Here is a 19,535-nt window from a genome sequence, read left to right as displayed (position 1 = left end):
AAAGAAACAACACTCCTGTGGTGTCATCAAGCAGCGGTTTTGAAATTGTGGGTCATGACTCAACAATGAGTCTTAAAATCATAGTGGGTTGCCAGCAGCAATTTTCTTAATGAAGAATAGAATATTAAAAGAAAAATGAGTGCATAGTAAAAGTAACTATTATTTTGTGGAATATAGTGATACAGAATTTTTGGACTGGAACCCGGATCCTTTGTCCACCTGAGTCAAAGAATGAATCCACGGTCAGAAGGTGTTATAGCATAGGTGGAGATTTTTTGAAGAACAAGTACAGACTCTCACATAGGGAGAGGGAAAGAGTCCCACAGAAAAGCCTCCCACATGGAGAAGGGGAAAGAGTCCCACTGACTTCCCTTCCCCTACAGCTTATAAAGGCTGCAGATCCTGGTGCCTTGATATCCCCTCTGATTGGTCACTATTCCCTTAGACTGGTTACTATAGTCACTCTGGGCTCAAAGGTGGGACAAGTGAGGTTCTGCTCCCCACCCCCTTCCTTATTTTTTTCCTATCCCCTTTGGGCTTTCTTCTTCTCCTTCTGGATGAAGAGTTTCCTTCCCTTCCCAGCTCCCTCATTCTATGGAAATGTACCTGTTGCAGCTTTTCAGCTCCCCTATTCTATGGAAATATACCTTCTGCTGCTCTGCAGCCCTGTGCTTCCTCCATGGTCCCCTTAATTTCCAAAACTTCCTAAAACCTGTCTTTTTCACTCCTAAAAATTCCCATTTCAATAGTATCATTTCGTAGTTAAGTCTTTACACATGTGTCACCTCTCCCTTCTATGCACCTGATATTCATCCTTCAAAGCCCACGGAGGCATCAGGTCCTTGAGAAACCTTCCCTTCTGTTGTCATTTCTTCCATGTTTATAGAGGTCTCCTCTTGTCACTCTAACATGCACTTCTCATTGTACTTATTTCCTTGGATAAAAATGCTTATTTCCTTGGAAGGTCTCTTTTGAAGGTAGCAACAGTGTCCTGTACACTTTAAAATCCTCAACCCAGAGCTCATCTAGCACTGGTCACGACGCCTGTTTGATTGTGCTTATTGTATTAGTCAGGGTTCTGTAGAGAGACCGAACCAATAGGAGGTAATGTCTTTTGAACCTGTTAGGTATATATCTCCTAGTGGTTTTGTCTCTCTAGAGAAATAAATATGTAAATGTGTGTTTTATATCCCTTCATTGTTACATATGTATGTGTATATGTATGGAGAGATTTATTATAAGACACAATTCATGCAATTATGGAGCTGAGAAGTCCCAAGATCTGTAGTCTGAAAGCTGGAAATCCAGGAAAGCCCATCATGTGATCTAGTCCAAGTCCGAAGGGCTGAGAATTAAGAGAGCTGTGATGTAGATTCCAGTGGTGGAGGAGGGGGACAGGGAGGAGCCTAAAGGCCTGAGGACCTGGAGCCCCAGGGCAGAAGATTGATATTCTGATTGGAGCTTTCAGGTGGGAAGGGGTGAATGCCTCCTTTCTCTGCCTTTTGTTCCATTCATGTTCTTGTTCACCCACATCAGGGATAGCCATCTGCTTTACTCAGTCCACCAATTCAGATGTTAATCTCATCCGGAAGCACACTCACAAATTTAAAATATTAAACATTGACTGGCACTCTGTGGCCAGTCAAGTTGACACATAAAATAAACCATCATACTAGCTGTGTGATCTATGAGTGAACTTTGAAGTTCAGGAGTTACAGTAACGTTCGTTTTTAAGGTCATGCGTTTGGAATAAAATGACCAAGGTTACTAGTGGAAGCAAAGATGATAGAAACAGAGGCTTTAAAAATTATCTAGTACAATACATTCACATACACGTGAGGAAATGAGCCATAGGACAATTTCAGACAAGTGGTGACAGTGAGCGAGGAAAGGACTGGACAAACTTCTAGAAGAGCAGTGCAGTGTTCACGCTGGTGGGTTTCACACTGCAGGGTCCTTTACAATCAGTACGAATTTTAGAGCAGGAAGGTCCCCTCGGGGGACACTGGACAGCACTCCCAAGAGAACATCCGGCCTGGAACTGGTCAGCAGCATCCTTTAACGGAGTCTGGTGAGGAGCCCGCCCTTGGTGCTCCTGGTTCTCAGGTCTTTGGACTTGGACTGAATGGCATTTGGGGCTTTTCTGAGCCTCCAGCTTGCTTGGGACTTCTCAGCCTCCACAATTGTGTGAGGCAATTCCAAGTGGCACACGGTGTGTACACATTAAATGTGTTGGGTGAATACATGAATTTAGAACATTTAACTTATACCTCCTGGGATCTTGGGCAAGCTGGTAAATATAGCCAAGCCTCAGTCTTTTGAACTGCTAAAGGCTTCGATACTTCTCATTGAGGATTAAAGCAGATAATGTGTATGAGTGCTTAGCAGCACAGGGCCTGGCACACACGAGAATGGGTATGTGGTTGAAGTTCCTGTCACTATTTTATCTACCAGTAGCAGGTCTTCTCTGCACAACCCCAGGCCCCAAGACAGTTCCTTCTTTCTCTGCCCCACTCCTTCAGTCAGTTGTCAAAAAGAAAAAGCATTTAATGATGTAATTTGTCTATTGATTGTTTTATAGTCCCTGTACTATTTTACTGGAAAGTCTTATTTCCAAATGTAGACTCATTAAATGGATGTCAGGCAAATCACTGAAGTGATACAGAGAGGACACCCTGAAAGTCTTCTAGAGAGATGAGACATAGAAACGAATAGTGCAGCATCTCATTATTACTCAATATTGGTTAAAATGTTATTAAACTATTCTGCTACTGGTCAATATTTATTGTTTTCACTTAGTAAAGGAAAACTTTTTCATTTTTTTAAATATATTTTATTGATTTTTATTTTTACAGAGAGGAAGGGAGAGGGATAGAGAGTTAGAAACATCAATGAGAGAGAAACATCGATCATCTGTTTCTGCACAACCCCTATTGGGGATGTGTCCACCAACCAAGGTACATGCCCTTGACCGGAATCAAACCTGGGACCCTTGACTCCGCAGGCTGATGCTCTATCCACTGAGCCAAACCGGTTAGGGCTGTAAGGATATTTTTATTTCATGTGAATTTTTCTACCATGATTTATAAGATCCTAACCTTTGCAGTTGAACAGGAATCATTACATTAAAATTTTGAAGAGAGAGTATCAGTGTATACTAACAAAACTCAGAGACTGGGATATAAAAATAAATGCCAATTTACTAATTTACAAGAGAGAAAATATAATAGTGAACCTCACAGTACCATCGGCCTAGCCAGAACAATCTGTCCTAAGGGGAGGTCAAGGGGGGAAAAAGTCATGTTGATTTGCTTTATAACCTTATGGGGTCTTTAGCTTTGTACTAATAATGACATCAGGGAGCTGAACTTAGTAACCCATCTCCCTGTATGCGCACTCAGGCGCTTTTCAGCCAGTACCCCTTCCACTCCTCCCTACACACCCTTGGCATGTTGAGTGACATATCTCTAATGGCTAGTTGGTTTTACTTGCTGTCACATGTACTTTTCAAAAGTAACATTCTTTTTCAAGAGTTCTCACTCCCGTGAGCTGATGGTGCTCTGATTTATGCCCTCCAGGCCTTTCAGCAGAAAGGGCTCTTGGTGGAAAATGCCAGAGTTTGTAGATCTAAGAGAGTCTTTGTGCAGCGTTCCTGTGTGAGTGACAGCTTGACTGGCTACAGCAGTCTGGGTCAGACCCTGATCCCTTGAGAACACTCAAGATGTCAACCCAGTGACTTTTGAAATTGACTGTGGAGGAGAACTTATCTCTTCCCCCTCCTCTTGCCTGGAAAATTGTTCCCTGTGACGTTTAAAATGTAGATGGTTTTCATTTAGTAACTTTAACTAGGAAAAATAATATTTTAAGATTTTCCATTTTTCCCTTTTTTCTAAGTTCTGGGATATGTTATTTGTGTATACCATCAATTATGATCAATTCAGCATGATTTCAATTAACGTTCCAAAAGGCAATCTTTGGAAATGTAATGAGTGAATTCTCAGATTAATCTGGAAAAGTGGTAAAGAAAAGTTCAAAATTGTAGAATAATCAAAAGGGGAATTTCTCTTCTAGTTATCAACATATCCTTAAAGCTACAATAACTAAAGTAGAGGGGTGTTGCCAGGCAATATATTATTTGTCAAAGAGGTTGAATGCCAGATGGCTGGAGGGCAAAATAAGATGCCCATTTGGGTGTCCATGGTGAAAGATGGATTAGGTTGAAGCCAAATCTGGCCTCAAGAAAACCTCATAACTCATTTATGAAGAGACTAATGGTTAGCTAGGTAGAGCAAGGGACTGGGACTGCAACCTGTCATAGGGGGAATTAGCAGAGATAACCAGCAGTTTGAATTATAAAAGCCAGAAAAAGGCCTGAGAAATATATCACTGAAGTATGTCAATTACTTCCTCAATTCTCATTTCCTTTCCCTAACCAGCCAGAGAGCCTGGGTCATAAAGGGAGAAGGGGGGAGGGGCTTGTCTCCGAGCATACCACAACCTTCTCCACTCAGCTGTTAGAGGCACTGAGAGGAGGGTTTAGAAGTAAATGTTAGATTGAAATGAAGTTTAAAATTGAAGTTTTAAAGTAGACTGGATGTTTAATAATCAAAAGTGACTAGGAAGTTATTGGATCCACCTGAGATACCCTAGAAGGACAAAATTGGGTGATTTGACAACTCACAGTGAATTAGAAACAGAGTAAAACATTTTCATCACTCTGCCCCACTGAAGCACACCCCTCCCCCTGCCCCCCTACCATAAAATAAACTTAACTACATTTTACATTCAAAAAAAGAGAGTTAAAAGCCACATCTTGGTGACGTTGTCTGCTTATTCATTTTACCTGGAGCTAAGTAACCACTTTTAATCTACCCCCCCCCCTTTTTTTTTTTTTATAACTTTTGAGAGTTCTTTGCTTATATCCTTGATTATTAATTCTGCACCATTTGCTTTGTCTTCTCCTGTTTTTGTAATTCCTCTCTGACAGGTTGCAGTCCCACGCTCTATCTCCTATGCTCACTGCTTCCATTCTTTTTCTTATCATGCCCATTAATTTTTCTTATCGTGTCTTTTTTTATTTTTTTTATTCTGACTTCTATTTGGCTGATTTGATTTTCTGCCACATCGGTTCCATTTCTGACTGCTTCAGTAATGATCTGATTGTGGTTATTGCACTTTTCATCATAGATTGATTTTCTATATTAACCGCAGCACCTCCGGTATCTTCCCGAATAGTTAAAGCACGTCTAGAATTGTAAATGAGAGATCTATTTTAGGGGTTAGGATCCTGACTCTGCCACTTAAAAGCTGTGTGATCTCATAATTACAGGGATGGGATAAGATAAAACAATAATTGCAAATCTGGTAAAACATGTTCCATGATAGCGGAAAGAACGGCAGGTTGCAGTTAAAGGGCCAGAGCAGGAGGAAATCATACAGAGATTCAGTGTTGTAAGTGGGGGTTGTTGGGTTTGCTTACTCCAGCATGGGGTCAAGAAGGGGTCAGATCACAAGGGCTCTTGTATGATTGAAATGAGTATGAGGCTATTACACTGTAGACACATACCTCCTAAGTACACATCCTGGGAACTGTGAAACAGTGTGCCAGAGGCACAGGAAACCCCAGGAGGTCCTGGCCATATTTCCTGGGATGGCCAATATTAATTGATGTAAAGAAAACACTATTTTAAATTATAACAAACATAGCATCAGATGCAAAATCAAAACCAAATTCTAAGATGCGCCTGGAGCCTATACAAGTGCATGTTGCCTCTAATGGCCCTCTCTCACCCCGGGGGAGGGCACATCACACCTGCTTGCCATTTGGGAAGGCCGCTAATAGAAGCTGTTGCCATCCCCCGCTCTTGTCCCCCTCAACCTCAGCACAGCTCCCCTGGCTGAAGGGCAGGCTTCTTTCTTCTTCATTCTTCCCACACAGGCTCTGAAGGGCCACACACCCTATTTAAGCTGGGAACGTGCTCTAATTAAGTGGTTTCACTATAACATCCCAGCCCTTCAAAAGCACTGTCCCAAACAGAGATAAACTAATGTCAGTGTTTCCCACTAATACTGATGTATGTTCGATGTATGCAATCCAGAGTGCAGCGCTCTGCTCTGTCCCCTGCCTCCAGTGATTAATGGCCTGGCCCCCGCGAGGGCCCAAACACAAAGAGCCAAGGGAAGCAGATGCAATGGGTTTTATATTATCGTGACGGCAACAAACTCATTCGGTAGTGTCAGTGCTGACTGCAGGGTTCTGATTATGAAATATGATGCATGTTGAATTTAATGACTTTCTCTGCCCTTCTGGTGAGTTCACTGCTTTCCAATGTCATTTTCTGTTCTCATCTGAGTGGTAATAAAAGGAATATCATTGACTACGGTAGCTTGTAACCACTGTGTGTTTTACAATAAATTGCATTTCGGGACCTTGTTCCCCAGGTGAAAAGTGCATTGGTCAGAAGGATTATTCCAGGGCAGGCTCTGGGATCCCCATCTCCAACAGATGGGGAATGGGTGGAGCCGCCCTTTTGAGGGAATTATTCCCTAAGGACACTCATTTTTCAAACAGTTATATATCAAAGGTCAGTTTGGACTAGGGGAGAAATGATAAAACAGACTCCAAAGCAAATATGACTAGGGTCCAACCAAAATTACTGCAGAATGAAAAAAGTCTAATCTCTTAAGAAGTCCAGGAAGGAGAATCTGGGAGAACACAAACTCAGTACTGGGAAGGCAGCCCCGAAAGCTCTGTTCTTCCTCTGCATGTTCCAACAGAGTCTTTGTCCTTATCTCATGGAACAGTCATCTCCACTTGGGAAGAAGAAGAAGAAAAGTAATACTTAATGAGTTCTAACTGTGTACCAGCCCTGTGCGAGGCACGATGCCACCTACTCTCCCAGCATTCCTGTGAATCAGGCCTTGTTCTTTTCAATGTGTAAATAAAGAAACTTAGTGTTCCAAGGGTTCTAGAGCCAGTAAAAGTCAGAGCCAGGAGTCCAACTCTGGTTCAACTAACTCCCAATAGTGTTTTCCATGAACCAAGATGAGGAAAATGTCGCAGTTTGCAGACCACTGACCTAGTATAAGGCCAACACTGCATTGGCTGAGCCATCTATGGCATCATGAGAAGGTGGAAAACATCGTGGCATATAAAATACCAATGGATTCAAATAGGAACACGATAGGAATAGGAGGTCATAGCTGCATGCAGTCATTCAACAAATATTCATGAATCACCCCTCCAAGTCAAGCGTTGTGTTCTGAGATAAATATGAAATGGCAATACCACCATTATTGATGAATTCTTGCCTTAAACTCCAACTTGAACCACGTTATGCCTTAGAAAGAGCTACCAGTTTGCAAGACATTTCGGATACAGAGGAACAAGTTTAATAGCACCATAGGAATGCAGTCATAAAACAAAAACAAAAACAAAAAAACACAGAATCTAGAAACCTCCGGGGATAAATGACTTGGTTGATTGATTTTTTTAAAAATTGCAATGGAAAATTATTTGTAGAGAGAGAAAGAGAGCACCTATAGATTTAAAAACATTTAAAAGACATATCAATTAAATGCAATGTGTGGACCTTGAGTAGATCTTATTCAACAAGCCAATCCTTTAAAAATACTTATGAAACAAGTGGGGAAATTTATTAACTGAATGGATATTTGATAATATTGAAGAACAATGATTCATTTCATAGGGTACAACATAGGCATTATGGTTACTATGTATTTTTAAAAGTATATATATACACTGAAACATTTATAGGTATTTGGGAATGAGCAGTATAGATTTTTTTTTAAAAGACAGAAAAGATTGACCATACTGATTATTGTTAAAGCTGAATGATGGATATTTGGGGTTCATTGCTATTCTTCCTATTTCTATATTGAAGCATAGGCACTCCATCTTGTTCCCATAACTTCTATGTTGTAAAACCTACTGTTTGAAGTTTTCCACTAAAATAGCCCATTGTTCTGTGGATTAACTCTGCTATTCTTGGCTTCTGTAAACATGCTTGCTCAAATAATAGGGAAAATGAGCTCACTTATCCGGTCCTGTAAGACCTGTTTACCCAAAGTACTACTCCCATTTTAGAGAGGCCATAAATCATGAATAATACACAATCCCAAGACAGAGTTATCAATACTGGCACCAGGCCAGGCCTTGAGATATAGTTTCACTGCCTCATCCCAACACATAGGGCTTTTTTCAAAATCTGTGAAAGGTCCGGAAGTCCCATCCCATATTTGGGAGACAAAGACACTAGGAAAGTATAAAGGGAAAGTTTCCTCCATGTTATTTTGCTCAGACTTTGAGAAGTAACTCCTCTGAGACAGCTGGTGTAACAAAGACTCTGAATTTGGCTTATGATTAAGGTGTCCTTTGTTTAGCTCGCCGGTTTCCAATATATGTTTGAGATTTGGCAGAACAAATTAAAAATGGTGAGCACAAAAGACATTTCTGTTAGCATATTATTTACCATTACAATAACAGATACTAAATAAATAATCACACATGAGTTATTTACAGTTGGGTAAGGCCAAAGATACTTACGACCTGTGATGATATATGTATTGAATTCTGTTTAAGTGCTATAGAAAATGCTTTCTCAACATTTTGTTTTGCTAAGATCAGGAGTCTATAGGGGTCAGGGCTAAACCTCTTCCCATTCATTGTCAAAATCCATGTCAATGAGAGGGCAGGGCAGGGCAGGGCGAGGATAAACTCCTGACTCCACTGTGGGGCAGGGCAGAGTTATCCTCCATTTTGTGTAACTGGACCCTAGCCCTCACCCAACCAATCACAGTCAGCCAAAGCAGTGACATCACCACCGGTATAAAACCCCTGGGTTTGGTGAAGTTCGCTCTCTCATCTGCCATGTGGTTGGGGTGTGTGGGACAGAGCCCATGTTAACATGGAAGAGGCTCTCTCATTAATTGCATTGGGCTTGGCTCCCTGCTGGTCTTTGGGGATCACGGAATCTCATGGAATCTTGGTACAACCTTAGCATGTCCATGAAGATTTGGTTACCTTTCTAAGGTTTTGGGTAAAATATAGGATTGTACACAGCGCCTGAGAAGGCACATGGGCATTTCTTTAATTATTATCAGCTGAACCCTAGGCAACAGGCACAGCCATGTCTTGGATACACATCTTACCAAAAAGGCAGATAGATGTGTTCTCAGCATTGACTCTTATCTTTGCCCAGGTGTGTTTTGATATGTAAATCCAGTCAAGCACCAAGAATGCTTGGGACTACTCAAAAATGCAAATAATCTCCTTTGTCTTGACCTTTTGATGAAACTTCCTGGTATGTAGGGGAATAAAATAAACAAGCTGCATCAGCTATGGGTCACTGTCTCTCCAGCACGAGAGGGCATAGGTCCCACCCAGTTCCCAGTCTTTCTTCCATTTTGTGTCTTGTCTCTTTTTTTCTTTTATTCAATCCCAGCTCCTCTACTCAGGAACTGAAACCACTCTGTAGCCGCGCTGGATGCAGAAAACAGAGAAATATTCTTACTTCATAGGATCAGCCAGTGTTAGGAGCTGATATAATATAGGTCACCCCTGTGACCTGTGCCTGTAAAGTGCTCAGCATTTGTAAAGATTAATTGCAATGTATCTCAATTAGTATTGCTTGTGTGGTGTTTTATAAGCAAATTCTTACTGAATCTAACTACTGAAATTTGAGAATGGCTTAACTTTATATATTAGAGGGAATTCATAACAGTATTTCCAGTCACTGTAGGATGCCCATAGTCAGTGACAAAGTGGCAGAGTTTACAGCTGTTTGCTGGATTAGTTCAAAACCCCTCTTCTCACCCCTAGCTTGTCCCCGCCATTGCCTGTTGCCATCCCATGCCAATTGTGGTGATCACAAGCTATTGCCTCTATTGCCTTGCCACAGAGTTTGTGATTTCATAAGTTTTTCTCCTCTTCTCATTCATTCTACTTAGGGATACATTTTAATAAGGACCAGGACAAGGAGAGATGAAGAAACTTTGAGTGGAGCACCTACCTTCACATTGCATGGAAGTAAAATTGATGCCACAAGCATTTCTATTACCAATGATGAAACAACAAAGATTACCAATGCAAAGACTGACATTTGTAAATCTACAAGAATAAATTCATATGAAATAGATGCTATCATTAAATTACATAATTTTGAAATTAAATATGGTCTATTTTTGCTTCTTTTAAATAGAATATATTTTATCACACTTTTACCAAGAAATGTGTCTTAAAAAAGTATGACTCATGTTAAAAAATAAATTACAATATTTAAAATTAGATTAGCCATATTTCTTTATTTTTCCATGAAAATAACAATTTTTTTACATCTTTGATTTAATTACTCACTCTTAGACATGTGTTTATGAATATCACCACAAAATATCAAATCCAAAATACTCTTTTCTTTATATTTGGGGGTGGTGTTATGTCAACAAATTCTGGGTGTACATCAGGCACACAAAGTTGTTCCATGATCCTGTAAATGCCAGCAGAAGTAAGTTTGTAAGGCGTTCTTTTATAGAAAGCAACAGCAGCAAGCTATTTTGCTACAAAAAGAGAGTTATCAGGAGTCACTGCAAAGTAAATTTAAGATTGTAACACTAAGTGGTAAATATCCTTTTGGGTAGTATAGGCTTGTAGAGATAAAATCCTGGTTTGAAAGACACCAATAAAAGGGAATGACATTTAAAGACACAATCAAATCAGAAATACATACTAGAGTGAAAATGTACAAAAGGAAGTAGAGAGACCCACTAAAGATAACTTAGGTTAAGTTAAAATATAAAGGGACTCAAAATTATTACAGAAATTTACACAACATGAAGGTGTGAAAGAAAAGAGCCACATGCTAACCTGACAAGCTCAGGGAAGGCCTGTGTGGTAGTCTTGCAAACTTAGACACCTAAGATAACCACAAAAGATGGTTTGAAAATTAAATATCTAATAGGTTGTAGTAGGTAGTCATGTCCCAGATATTTCACCTGACAAAGATCAACTTTGATCTACTTTACTGAGCCCATCTGCCTTTCTGAATACTAAGATAATGTATCTGTGAGATGTCTGGGTAACTCATAACTTCCTTTTTACCCTGGACCCCTCAGGGCACAATAAATGGCCTTCAGACAGACCCACTGAAGATAACTTAGATTAAGTTAAAATGTAAAGGGACTCAAAATTATTATAGAAATGTACACAACATGAAGGAAACAACTTTAAGTGCTATAGGAAATGCTTTTTCAACATTTTGTTTTGCTAAGATCAGGAGTCTATAGGGGTCAGGCCTAAACCTCTTGCCAAGCTTTTGCTTAACTGGCTTCTTCTCACCTTTCAGACCATCAGCCTGAATGATACTACCCCTAGGAGAATTATTCCCTGTGATTTTATATTCCCATATCATTCCTTTCTCACCACTTGTCAGACTTTGTCATGATTTAATTTACTTGGAATTTCGGGTCTCCTCCACCGTGCTGAAAGCTCCATAAGGAAAGAACCAATCTATATATCTTATTCACCACTGTCCTCAGTACTTAATACATAAAAGAACTTTAGTATCCAGTTCAGAAGGGGTCATGAAAAAATATTTGCTGAAAGGATAAGTGAATGGTCATAATCCATTCAATCCCTGTAAGAAAGGGAGGGGCGCCTATGTAATTAGTATGATTGCACGGGGAAGACTCAGAGAAGCTCTGATTTTATTTTTTTTATTTAAAAAATATATTTTATTGATTTTTTTACAGAGAGGAAGAGAGAGGGATAGAGAGTTAGAAACATCGATGAGAAAGAATCATCGATCAGCTGCCCTCTGTACACCCCCCAGTGGGGATGTGCCAGCAACCAAGGTACATGCCCTTGGCTGGAATCGAACCCAGGACCCATCAGTCCGCAGGCTGACGCTCCATCCACTGAGCCAAACCGGTTTCGGTAGAGAAGCTCTGATTTTAAAAGGGCACCTATGAAATGGTAACAAGAAAAACTCATAACCAAGACCACATATAAGAGAAAGATGTCAAACTGTGAGAACAGCACCAGGAAGGCTAGAATCCTAATAAGATGAGGCTGCAAGCCAATGCTAGGAGGATCAACAGGGTCCTTCATACTTGTACCTGGAGATGACCATATTAGGGAGACAATATGAGTTGCTACTTGGGGTATAAGGCACAACCTTTAGGAGAATGAAAAAGAAAGACAGTCTTTGGGCAAATCTGCCTTGGATAATGATCTTTGGTTTAGAAAGATAGTTAGAATGAAGTTGATTGCCACAAAAAAAATATATCAAAAGAAGAATCATTGAGTGGGATCAGAACTTCATATTGGCTTACTCAGTACCCACTCTGACCCCTAGAAAGCCTCCCTAAATTCTGAGAAGTGGAAAATTAAAACTATGTTTTCCAGTTGCTCTTACTGTTAGGTTTCTTCATGGGATTCAGGTTCTACTAAGTGGATATTACATAAGATACTAGAAAGTACATGAACGTTTTAATAGACTTAAACCTGGGGAATTTCGCTTTTCTGCTAAGCATCGTAATAGAGACATCTGGCCCTTTGAGGGTCAGCTGTGTTAGGTTTGATCAGTGTTAGATTTAATTGAGCAATTGAATCAATACCCCTCCTCCAGGAACTGGCTTTCCAGGCTATTTCACTATGGCCATTTCCTTTGCTGAGACCACTTTTCACTTGTGGTGACTACATTCCATTATCTCCCCTCCAGGTTTACATAAAGAAGTCTCTGCCCAGGAAAAAGCCCACCAACAGTCCTTTAAAAGCTGCTGACTCCTGTCACTGGGTTCTGGAGTCACTCTGGCTCAGCCACCTGTTGTGCACATGATTGAATACATCGTAATCCCTCGCCATTCTGGCCTTGTGCGTTCTTCCTTTGGTGACCTAATAGGCAGCAACTGCTACAGCTACATAATCACGGCAATAATGAGTCTAAGGCCAGCAGCAATAATGATGAGGCTTACTAAATTGCTGCCTTATCATTGTAGCAGAGGATGTGGGACCTGGACCCAAATGGTGACAGCTCCCTGAGCAGGCCAGCTCTGTGTTCTGGTTCTGGCAGTTGTCCCTGCTTCAACTCTGCCAATGTGTCTGTGAGCTATTTTATACCCTTTATTTAACCCCTTTTTGCTCAAAATTGCCAGAGTGGATTCTGCTAATTGCAACTGAGAAACCCAAGCTATTCACTAAGAAGAGAGGAGATAGTCCCTTTTATGTTTACATAAATATTAGGAATACCTATGTCTGGGAAATCTTATGTCTTTTGCAAATGTAATTTTGAGATTATCTCGGATTTCTTTCTTTAAATCTATTTCTTTTTTATTACTAACAGTGAAAACCCAAAAGAAACACTAAGAAGAGGCATGTGTTTATTTTAGAGAAAAATCTAGTAGAAGAAGTATGTGCCTATGCCAATGAAATTTAGGGGGAAATGATATCAAATTTTTTAAAAATTAACACTAGTCCATTTCTAGGATCCAGAGGGAGTGAAGAAACATGCCAATTAAATGTTTATAAATAAATATTGGACCTATCTATCAGTGACTATTCACTAAATAATAAATAATAGTTATACTTCTCACTGCATGAAATCAAAGAAAAAAGAAAATTGAAAGATGAGACAGAGGGCCGAAAACCAGGACTGCAAGCTTTATTAGAGAAGGACCCCTGCCGGGCTTCCCTGAAAGGGGGAGAGCACATGTGCAGGGGTGAAGGAGCCTTTTTATATATATACATATTTTTATTGATTTTTTACAGAGAGGAAGAGAGAGGGATAGAGAGTTAGAAACATAGAAGAGAGAGAATCATCCATCAGCTGCCTCCTGCACACCCTCCACTGAGGATGCGCCGGCAACCAAGGTACATGCCCTTGACCAGAATCGAACCTGGGACCTTTCAGTCCACAGGCCGACGATGCTCTATCCACTCAGCCAAACCGGGTTTCAGAGGTGAAGGTTCCTTTTGAGGGGAGGAAAGGGAAGGGATGGGATTTAGGGTACTCGGCACGCACTGATTGGTGGTTTCATATAAGGCACATGATTAGGCACTTAGGTACTTAGGAATCGGGGGCTTAGGGTATTTGGCAGGTTCTGAATGGTGGTTCAATGTACAGTCCATATAAGGTGCCTTGTTAGGTGCTCAGCAATGTTTGGACTGCAAGGTGGAGTTTACATTATTCTCCATCCATCAGTTGGGGGAAGGGAGATCTATCAAAAATGACACCAATTTTTTCCTTAAAGAAAATACAGTAAGTTGTAGAAAGGGCATATGTACTGAACACTAGAAAACAATATAGAATACTGTGGAATTAAGTGAAAAAGTGTTTGGTGAAGACTTTGGTCACTGTGGGTAGGGGCCATTGAAAATGACTCCATAAAATGCATGCCAGTTGCCCTAAATCTGGGTAAGAGAGTGAGCTCTTGGAAAGCAGAGTAATGTTGGATGCATTTAAAGTGCAGTAAATGCATACGTGTAACACACATGCGTTGTTGCTGCTTTTTTGCTGGTAGACTCAGCACGGGTGGGAAGGATTTGGCTTGTAGTGTGATGGGAAATCCAACTGAAGAAACCAGGACCACATGGCATCCAAAAATTTCTGGATGAGGAAAGATCTTGAATCATCTAACTCAGCACTGGAATACTTCTTACAACTTAATTTCCATTCATATCACCATTTGGGAATGTGGGCACAAGGGGATAGATGTGAACTTTAAAAACCCTAGAGAAAACCTCAGTAAAAAAGATTGTGGATAAATCCAAGATATTACTAACCACAGCAAAACAAATTACAAATTAAATGAGGAATCATTGCCTTTCACTTTACAAGTGAGCAATCTGGGTTCAGAGAAGTAGAAGAATTTCCAAAGGCTACACAGCTTGGTAGAGTACCCCAGTCTCAGAACTAGTCCAGGTCTCCACCTTGACCGAGAATTTCCTGGCTCTGTTTTGTGAGTACTCTACTTGATTTTCCTTACTATGCATGAAAAATGTTAATAACTTCCTCTCTCCAAACATCCTTTCCCCAAGGAATAATAGATCAAGGGAAGAGAGAGGCTTGCCATTATGGAGGAATATTATCATTTTTATACAAATGCTAAAACAATTCTGAGCTCTCAGCCTGAACTAAGCTACCTTAATTTTACCTGTGTCTCACACCTGGGGAAACTTGGTTTAAAAAAAAAAAAAAAAAAAAAGAATGAGTGGGATCCATTTCAAGTGTTCTATCTTAAGCCTCTCAGTTTGCACTCAATTTGTTTTATCACATAGTGATAGGAATTAAAGGCCTTCACTACAGTTTAGGCAGCTTGCCAATGCCTATTTTATGGCAATAAAATATGTACAAGTTAAGGAATCTCATGTGGAAAATTCATTCAACAGCCTCAAAAGCCAAATGAATGGTAATTACTTTGAACACAATGTGGCAGCAATCAAGCACGATTGGATCATGCTTTTAAATGTACGTCTACATTTTAAGAACTGAGATAATTATGAATTATGAAAATAACTAAGAGAGACAATGGCACAGCAAAGCTGTTGTTTATGAAACATGAAAGGGAAATTTTTAGAGGAGTAGGGGGAATGAGTCATTTTCCGCACCTGCCAGCGAATATTGAATATGACACAGTTACATAGTACAAGCCTGGGATCGGCTTTTCTTTCCAGTCATTTCACGTGGGGATTACTACTGCTGAGCTCCAGTGTTTGCAGAGGTTGATGAGGGAGGGGGGAAACACTGAGGTTTCCAGCTCCACTTCCCACACAATGTGAAATCAAATACATGTCCATCATTCCACTCACAATAATTTTATTAGATTCCCCCCCCCCCCAAATGTTATGCCTACAAACATGGATAAAAGTGTTATCTGCATGATGACTTGCCAAAGGCTCTTTCTCTAGACAAAATTAATCTGAGCAGCATTTCTTGGAATGGGGAATTCATGAATAGTATTTCTTTTTGCCAATCTCCTATTATGTGAGATACTGGGAAAGTCATTCAACTTCTCTGTTTCTCAGTTTTCCCAACTTAAAACTTATGGAGTTGGCCAACTGCTCTCCATGTCATGATCTATGCTACATGTGGATGGTGTCCCTTGGTGGCAATGTGGGGTGAGCCAGGGAGACATCTAGGGGAAGAGCATTCCAGGAGGAGTAAGCAGCAAGGTCATAGACATTAGCATACCTGGTCACTTGAGGGAGAGTGAGGAGGCCAGAGTGACCGGAGTATAGGAGGGGAAGAACAAGAGATGAGGTTAGAGAGAAAATTGATGCCAGATCACATTGGGCCGTGAAAATGATTGTACATAGACTTTTGACCTGAGCAAAATGGTAAATTTCACAGGATTCTGTGTCCAGGAACTTAATGATCCTTTTCTCAGGATTCCTCTGACTTCTAGAGTGAGAATAGACTGAAGGGGAGTGAGAGTGTTGACTATTCAACAATGGCAGTAGCTACACCAGACTTGGGCATATTGCATAACCTCCATCCCTGCTCCCATGACCATCACTGTACCTATTGTAAAAGCACTGAAATAGTCTAGGATGGAGAATGGTTAACATCCTTCATCACTGAGTCATCCTATCTATCTGAACATTGAATTACTGCTGTGGGGACGATGCTCTCTGGTGAATACAAAAAATGAGATAAGAATTAGTATACTCCGTGTCCATTTCTATTGGTTTACCCACTTACCTCTGCCTTAAACATCCTTTATCTGTCCTTTCAGTGTTGCTCCTTTCATGTCTCTGACCATCCAGACAAGCCATTTACCTCTGCCAGGAGTACAAGTACAGTTACAGAGTGCACTATTCACAGCTCTGCCCATTGGAAGTATCTGCATCAACTTTTATACCTCAGGGATACTCCAATGTGAAACTGTAGCAGTCCATTTCTATGAGCATGAACACATTAAATATTATAATCATGTTATACAGTGTGGGACAAAAGCAGGTTTACAGATGTCCACATGGAAAAATAATACAATAATTAATAAATAATAATACAAGAATCAATGTGTTTTATGTACTCACTGTAAACCTACTTTTGCCCAACCTTGTACATTAATATATTACTTAATATGTGCAAACGTTAATATAACATATAATTATACATAACATAATATGTAACTATATAATATATAATAGTATATGTTTATATATAATATTGGTATATTAGGTATGTTAAGCCATCCCTGAACCATTGAAATATAGTGGCAACCATACTTTGGTAAAAACTGCTGTTTGAATTTTAACCCTGCTAAGTCTGGCTCCTGCATCTGATTAAAACACTGGGTGGAGGCTAAGGCAATTTTCCCTTGCCTGGGACCAGGACCACAGGAGATTGATTCCCACTGATTCAGTAGCTTCAGGGATAGAAACTGTAGATAACCTTTAGAGACTAACTGCTGAGCTCTGCTTCTGTGTTATCAGCTATTGCAAGATAGGGCACATTCCAGTGTCCAGCGGGATGTGACTGGGAACCAACCCTGTGGGCTGTCCCAGGTCTTTAGAATTTATTCTTTAAGATTTAGGAACAAAGGAAAATTTTTGCGGTTTAGGCCTTTAAAAAGACTTGCCTACACCTGGAACAGTGCAGTCATGTGGAGACCACCTATGTGTGGTGCTCTCGAGGCTGTCCTGGCCAGTTTTTATTTCAATAAATCCTTCCCTGTTTTTTTTTAATTAATCATCAGCCTCCGCTGGTCTTATTTTGAACCCAGGATTCAACCCCACAACACCATGTCTAAATTCCTCTGTCAGTTGATCAGATGGAACATCCATGAAGCCATAAGCATAGTTTAAAGGGAGGCATTAGTCGAAGAATAATAGTTAACATGAAAGTCTGGGCCATCTGTTCATGTTTCCTATTTGTGCCCTCAGGATTTGTTCAGATCCAATTCTAAATGTTCCATTTCCATCATACAATAAATTGTTGCTGTGCCTAGCCAACCTTATGACTCAAGTATATTGGATAATACCTAACTAATGATGGGCAATTTTGTTCTCATAGTCACATGGTTGTTCAGTCTCTACTTCGGCACAACAATGTGCCAGGAGATGAATTTCAAACAGCAAGCAGTTCTCTGCCCCAGAAGGCACACCTTGCTTCAGAATGCTTTGGAATCCCAGGAGTCTGCACCATGACTCACCTATGAGGATGTGTGGGCACCTCCAGTCCTGTTAAACCTGCTGGGACAGATGGTCTTAACAGCAAGATAACTTTCATCAAAGCCTAGGTCTGCTGCTGAGCTCATCCTTTCTCTTGGCCCAGCTCAAAGTTGGAGACTTACAAGTTATTCTATAAATGGGTCAGAGGCTCATTTATAGCAGGGCTCTTAAGTGCAGTATGTGATGCCTCCAAAATTCAAAAAGGCACCAGGCACAGTGCCTTTTCCTTAAGGTAGGAGTCATATTGTTCCATAACTTGGGCTTTTTATGCTTCAGATCACTGAATTCATAAATATTTAACTAATGTAGCATAATGCTGAATTTCCAGAGGCTATATCTCCCATCTTCTGGCAGCACATATTATACTAGCACATCCAAAGTACTTGATATTTTACATTCATCAAATCAAATTTGCATGATGTCATCGACCACTGTGATGTTGTGTGAAATGTCAAGATGAGCCATGTTCCTGTGGACCATGTTGTTACAAAGAGGAGGAGAGTAAACATAGAGTGAGATCCTATATGTATTTCTGTGCTTCCTATGTAAAATTTACCTGCTTTTGTTCTTCCTCCATGATAGGGATTGAAGAGTACTCTTGCCCGATCAGGTACCACATACCAAATGCCAGATGCTCTGTTGACCTGTCCCAGTAAACATACCACATCTAGCATAGCAATTGCACATGGTGCTATTCCTTGGTTAAAGTTATAGCAACGCACTGTCATATACCCTAATTCAGATAATTTTTGTTGATGAGCTGGTGGGATGCAATGCGGGTCAACACACTTGCATCATCAACTCCTTCTCAGTGACACCTGGCTCCATAAACTGCCATACTAGGCAAAGGATCATACTGACAATTCAGGTCCCCATTAACAGTGTCAGGTCAGACTCGGTATCTCACAGCCCTTGACAGGTCTGGCTATTTCCTTATCCCGAGTGCAGTTACTCTGACTAAAGGTCCTTTTGGGAGAAGAATGGGGAACATATGCGGTCTACATGTCTGTGATGATATCTCAGAGTCATCCTCTGAGGGGACTTCTTAAATCAGTGAAGTGTCTGGCTTCATCCTGGAAATTGAGGGAGACATCGTCACTCTTCTTAGAGTAGATAGCAGGTTTCTGGTCAGCAGCTACCATTTTTTATGTTCATTTTTGTGGTTATACAAATTAAATAATATCTTAGACAACTTCCTGTATATCTTGTCCCTAAGAATTTCATGGCTATTGCCATAAATCCCTGAAGACCCAGAACACTGGTTGCCCTTTCAGCCTTGCTGCCCATTATACAAACTATTTTGGCCTTGTCTTGACAGCTAAATGCCGCCACCTTGCCTTTGCAA

The sequence above is a fragment of the Pipistrellus hanaki genome (assembly GCF_964339955.1).
Source record: "Pipistrellus hanaki genome assembly, chromosome: 4".
NCBI lineage: Eukaryota > Metazoa > Chordata > Mammalia > Chiroptera > Vespertilionidae > Pipistrellus > Pipistrellus hanaki.
The sequence above is the reverse complement of the archived record's forward strand: the minus strand, read 5'-3'. Positions refer to the sequence as shown.